This window comes from Ailuropoda melanoleuca, chromosome 4 (genome assembly GCF_002007445.2).
Source record: "Ailuropoda melanoleuca isolate Jingjing chromosome 4, ASM200744v2, whole genome shotgun sequence".
NCBI classification, from domain to species: Eukaryota; Metazoa; Chordata; class Mammalia; order Carnivora; family Ursidae; genus Ailuropoda; species Ailuropoda melanoleuca.
The window spans coordinates 134,222,018-134,229,076 of NC_048221.1; positions in this window are offsets into that span (position 1 = coordinate 134,222,018).

Consider the following 7,059-nt stretch of genomic DNA (forward strand, 5'->3'; position numbering starts at 1 on the left):
CATGCAAGAACAGATGGGCACTATAAGCAGAGAGATGGAAATCCTAAGAAAGAACCAAAAAAAAAAAATGCTAGAGATAAAAAAAACCCAAAACAAAACACTGTCACAGAAATGAAGACTGCCATAATGGACATGGGTGAGAAAATAATCTCTGAGCTTGAGGATATAGCATAGAAATTTCGAAAGCTGAGAAGCAAACAGAAAAAAAACAAAAACAAAACAAAACAAAACCAGAAGAGAATATCCAGGGACTGTAGAACAACAGCTAAATGTATAAGATTCTTGTGATGGGACTACCTGAAGGAAAAGGAAAGAGCATGGGAAAATATCTAAAACAACAATGACAGAATTTCTTCAAATTAATGCCAGACATCGGGCATTGAGGGAATTTGTTGCCAGTAGACATGCCTTGTGAGAAATGTTAGGAAGGAAAATAATGCAGGTCAGAAGTTCAGATCTAAATTTAAAAATGAAAGAGATCAAAGCAGGAATAAGTGATGGAAAAATAAAAACTTTTATTTTTCTTATTTTTAATCAATATAACAAATTTGTTTAATATAATAACACCAACAATGTACTTGAATATGCATAATTATGAATATGTCTCTCATATATATATGCTTATGAATGATCTATATGGATAGATGTTTCTGTAATTTGTCCTGCATAACCAACCACCTGGACTTGCATGTATGTAAGCGGGCTAAGGAATGTTTTTTGTGAGACTCATGCTGTGTGAATAACCTTGGGAGCCTGGTTATTTAAAATATATTATCCACCCTCCAGGTCAGAGCTGGCCCTTCTGTTCTGGACGCTAAGAGCTACAAATCTTTCCTCACATCCCCTCCTACTCCAGGCTGGGCTGGCCCCTCGGAATGGAATCCAGGAGGGGAGGCAGACACACATAGCCCAGGCTCCTTGAAAATATAAAAACGTGGTAACATAGAAATGCAGCTCGCTCCAAACTGCACGTAGGCAAATAAATGTTTAATTTCAGCCCCTGTTATCTGCCCTATAAATTTGGCCCTTATGAGAATGGTCAATTGGAAGTCTCACCTGAGGGGAGGACACCCTGCCCAGGCCTCTCAATCAGGACTCTAGCTTGGCTGTTTCCACAGGGCTTCTCCAGCTAATGACATTGGGTGTTTACCCAATTTGATGTAACTTTGCTTTATTCTCATTTATTGCTGACTATTATGTTCATCTATGTGTAGATTCCCTTCCTCTTCTGTTTCTATCCGGCTTCTATAATAATAATAAAGTTTTATTTCCTTTTTGAAACCCAAACATGGCTGTTGTGAATCTTTGGTTCAGAACAGATGCTTATATATAAGTGAAATTAATAACAGCAATGATACAAAGGATAGTAAGGAGGAATTAGGATTATTTTGTTATTGTAAAATGCTCACAAAACCTGTGAAGTGCTTATTTGAAAGTGGACTTGGATTAATTATAAATGTATCTTGCAAACTGTGAGGCAACCATAGAGAACTGGAGAATTCTAAGATATGTTATTAAACAGCACGCTTCTAAGCAACACATAGATCAAAGAAAAAAATCTCAAGAAAATTTAACAATACTTTAAACTAAGTGGGAATGAAAATACAATTTGTTGGATGTAGCAAAAGCAGTTCTTAGAGGTAAATGTGTAACATTTAATGCATATATTAGAAGAGATGAAAGATTTAAAATCAATTATCTGTTTCCATCCTAGGAAAAAGAAGAATAAAGTAAATCCAAAATAAGCAAGAGAATATACATCATAAGACATACAGTAGAAATCAATGAGTGAAAAGATCAGTAAAATATCTAAGCCTGTAGCAGACTAATTAAGAAAGAAAAAAAGAAAGAGGACACATATTACAAATATCACAAATGAAAGAGGAGAAATCACTAAAGAGCCCATGATCATTAAAAGGATAATAAAGAAATATCATGACCAACTCTATACCCACAAATTTGATAACGTACATGACAGGGAGCAACTCCTTGAAAGACATAATCTGCCAAAACTAACACAAGAAGAAAAAGACCATCTAAATAGGCCTCCATCTATTAAAGAAGTTGAGTCAATAATTAACAGTCTTCCAAAATAGAAAGCTCCAGGCCCAGATGGGCTCACAGGTAAATTCTACCAAATATTTAAGGAAGAAATTATACATCTTCTCTACAATCTCTTTCAAAAGATAGAAGCAGAAAGAATACTTCCTAATTCATTGTTGAGTCCAGCATTACCTTAATACCCAAAGCCAAAGACTTTGCAAGAAAACTACAGAACAGTATCTCTCATGAACAGAAATGAAAAATCCCTCATCAAAATATTAGCAAATTGAATCCAACAGTGTGTACAAAGAATTATATACCACAACAAAATGGGATTTATTTCAGGCATGGAAGGCTGGTTCAACATTTGAAAATCAATTAATATAATCCATTACATTAAGAAGCTAAAAAAGAAATATCATGTGACCGTATCGATAAATGCAGAAAAAGAATCGAAAAAATCCCATACTCGTTTGTGATAGAATTTCTCGGTAAACTAAGAATAAAGTGAAGTTTCTCAATTTGATAAAGAGTATTAAAAACTACAGTTAGTATTATACTTGATGAGAAACTCAAAGCTTTCCCTCCAAGGGCAGGGGTGGATCATCAGGTTTTTATATTTAGATATCTAAGTTTCCTTCTGAGTAAACTTAGTGTATAAGCATTAATTTAGTTAATTTTTAGAACTATTTTTTATCAATTCCTTTGCTAAGTACCACAAAAAATATTTCTCTAGTACAGTAAGCTAGTAGTAGCTAGTAAGGTAAGCTAATACATAGCAAAAATATTGATGATCCTTGGGCGTATGATGCTGCAGGAACACAGAGGAGAATCGACGTGTTATACCTGCTGTTTGTGGCCGCACTACTGACTAGGGAAGCCTCCAAAAGTGATGACATTCATAGAGGAAGTGATAAATGAGAAGCAAATAACCAAGTGGGCTTCAAAAATGGCCTTCTTGTCAGAGGGCACCAGTAAATATTCCAAAAATTATTGACCAGAAGACACATATAAAGTGTATATGGTCAAATATAGACGATTCTAGAAATATACTCTGGAGTCAGTTGGTGAAAGTCAAGCTAAATGGTCCTAAATCAGTTGGAATTTATTCTGCAAGTAAAAGGGAGAAGGAGAAAGAGAAACACACATTTCTTGTTTTCTCTCATACATTTATTTTCTTATAGTAATAGTAGCTGGCTTGGGATGAGTGTTTGCTATGTAGCAGTCTTTCTATAGCATTTTATATATATTATTTCATAGAATAAAATCATATTTCAGGGAGGATGTGACTTAAGTTCACACAGTTAACAACTGGCAAAGCCAAGTTTGGAAATCCATCTTTTTACTTCATTTCTTCCACACCATTTTACTTCCACCAAAGTATGGTTTCACTTACGCTTTATTAACTTCTCTAGGTGCTGTGAGGGCTTTCCTCCTGAGAGCAAAGACAGAGCACCCCAAGATATTTCCTGGGTTCCCCCAAGGGACTGAGATTCAGGAATCAATGCTGAGCGCTTCTCGCAAGTTCTGGTCAAATCTTAAACACACAGAGAAAAATCTGTGTGGCAAAGCACAAAGTTATGCCCCTTGCTCTGCCCATTAGGGACAAAAATGTTTCTTTTTGTATATTTTAAGTTTACTAGGACATTAGTTTTAACCCGGTTTCTCCTGAATGAAAATATCAGGGTCTGCATATTCTGCGTGATACTGCTTGTTGGAGAGTGAATTCCGTAAGAGAATTCTTCTCATAGCTTCCTTTATTTCACAAGGGACTGCTTGCAATCAAGAAAACTGTTTTTATTCAGAAGAAAAATCCAGAGAAGTAGAGAAATGATAGCTTTTATAATTCCATAACAAGCTTTAAAGGAAAGACAACAGTGAAACTCTTGCCTCCAGAGGATTCCACAGGGCAGCATTGAATGAGCCAGAATTAGAACGCACTTATTAGATATTCATTTCCAACTGCTGCATCACACAGTTTCTTTTAGTTAGAAGTGCAATGGAATGGTCTCTAAAGAGTTTTAATATACTTACTTTATGTCTCTAAAAAATGTAAATGCTTTTTAGTGTTTTCTTTCTTTCTCATATTGATAGACTTTTGTTCAATTGCAAAAATAATCCTTGGTCCTAAAAATCAAGCAAAGCAGAATCATGTAGAAGTGAAGTCCACCTTTATCCTTAAACCAACATGCTTACATTTATAGATATATTTTTAATTAATGGATTTATCCTAGGCATATTTTTCTACAACGTGCTTTATTAAAGTAATAATATGATATAGTTCTGTAATGTACTAGATCTCCTCTATTCTTTTTATGGCTCAGAGAATCCTGTGTTAGGAATAGAGCACAGTTTATTTAACCTTCACTTACAGATGGACATTGAGTTGGTTCTCAATGATAAGCTATTAAAATTTTAACAAATATGCATTTTTCATACATACTCTCATCATATATATATTTACAATTAAATACGCATGCACCTCTATTTATACACATATAAAATGTATATTAACTTGCAGTCACTGCTTATGTATGCATATATGTGTGTATTTGTATATGCATATGTGTGCATTTATATGTATGCTATTTTCCCTTAGGTTAGATGTCCAGAATGGGAATGAATGGGTCAAAGATTAGGTAGGACTGAAATTTTGGTGGATATAGCTAAACAGTTTGTAAAATAGTGTATACCAACAGTGTCAACTATATACTAGAATGCCATTTCCCACCCTCTTGCTAACATTGGTTGTTAATTAAATGCAGTATTGTGAATATAATGGGTAAAATGTGTTATCTTGTGGGTGCCCTTCTTTTGTATAAAAAAAGGTAGCTTATCGTTCTGTTTCCCAAGTATATCAGTAGAGAATATTAAATTGGTTCTTAGTCTATAAACTACCTTATAATGTCTTTTACTCTCTACTTTATAGTCTTGTTGAGAGGAATAATAATGACAATACCAGTAAGTTATGGTTTTGCCATTTATTTTAATCTTAGAGTTCACAACTCTTGAATTTGTAGCCTTCTCTGCATTCTCACAGGAGACTATGTTTAGGTATCAGGCATTATAATTTTGCAGAAATGGAAAGTCAGAGCAATGAAATGACTTCACCAAGGTCACACAAGATCAAATAAGATAGTGTGTGAAAATGATTTTAAAATTGTGAAGCTCCTTATACAGCTTAAGAAATGGAAATTTGAAGATAAGAAACCATTTGCATAATTGAATAAAAGAGAAATCGTGCTTCTCAGCTGGAAAGCTGGGATCTACCAAAAAATTAAAACTGAAGTGTTTGGGAAAGCTTTTCCCCTGTATTTAGAGACTACTCTGAGACAGGGGTACATCAGGACATAGCAAAGTCTTTGCTGGAATTCGGTCTTTGCAAGAGCTGGGTATGAATTTTTCATAGACTGCTGGAAGGGACCTGAAGCAAGAATTCTTCAAACAGTCCTGGCAGCACCAGGCTATATAAAGCAATGGAAACTAAGGAATGCAAACCTGAGGGAGTGAGGGGAGCACATAGTTTACATCCAGCAAGGGCAGTTTCCCATTTTGAATTTTTTTTCTCTGAGATGGACATGTAATTTTCAATCTAGGAGGTAGGGGGTGCACATGAACTTAACATTTACTATCACATGAAAGGTCATACACACAACGGGCAGGCAGAATGCATGCACACAGATGTAAATGCACACGCACACACTAATGCATTCTTCCATAATGGAAACATGAACACAGATAGGGAAAGTCTGTGTATATTCATGTTGACTAGTATATATTTTATATAGACTTGTGCTCGCACTTTACTGAAGCACTCAAATACATAGAATCATACCAACTCATACATGCATACACACACAAACATGAACATGTACATAGAATGTGTACATGTTTGCATGTGTGTAAAAGTACATGCTTGTCCAGAGATTTATAAAGGTTTTGGGGTCAGTATAACTCTAATACCAAATCCCAGCACAGATATTATAATAATAATAATAATAATAAATAATAATTAATACAGAGAAATTCCCCTGAAGAGGATACTTACAAAGCCAAATATTTTATTTTAGCAAATGAAATCTAGCAATAAGCCATAAAGATGATATTCATGAAAAAGTTGAGTTTATCACAGAATTTTACAAATATACGAAAATTCACAAATTTGTAACTTTGGTTACAATCCATAAACTTTGGTTTTTGTTTGACAATATTCATTATTTCTAAAAGGCTGAAAACATTTTGTTATTTCTTTAATAAACATTTTCCAAGCTCTAATATGCACCAGATACTATGCTAAACTCTATGGATCCAAAGATACAAAGATTACTAGGTTAACTATGAATAGATTTTGAGGAGAGCCTGGAATATTAAGGAAACATATAGTTATAAACCAATACGGCAAGTGCATGAGAGCACTCTTTATAGACAAGGTGCTGCTTGACAGAGGAGCTCCTCAATTTACCTGTGGGAAAGATGATCTCAGGAAAACAGCCTCAAGATGTGATGTTTGAGTTGTATCTCAAAGGCAAGAAAGCAATGAATTAAATTAAGAAAAACAAGCGAGAGAGAGAGAGACTAGGAAGAACAGTTTAGGTATTGGCCATAGCATAAGCAAAACCACAGAGAACTCAAAACAGCCTGAACTTAAGAGTAACTTCAAGAACTTCGAAATTGATGAAACATAGACAACAAACCAGATTTGATCTAAGATACTGGTATGGGACATGTAATTAAAGACATTGAATGTCGTATTTTTTACCCGTGGCCAAGGCTAGTCCTTGAGAGGAAAGTGATTCAATCAGAACCACATTTCCCCATTACTCTCTGCTATTTGGGATGGAATGGGATTAAGTTGGGCAAGTTTGAGACAAGGGGACACTTTAAAAGATTATTTTAATTGTCTAGTCCAGGAATGATGAAGACATGTCTTAATTCAGTGTGAATGAAAAGGAAAAGATGGATCCGATTTTTAAAATATTGAAGATTCAAAAATTGGCAAAAGTCAATGATTGTTTG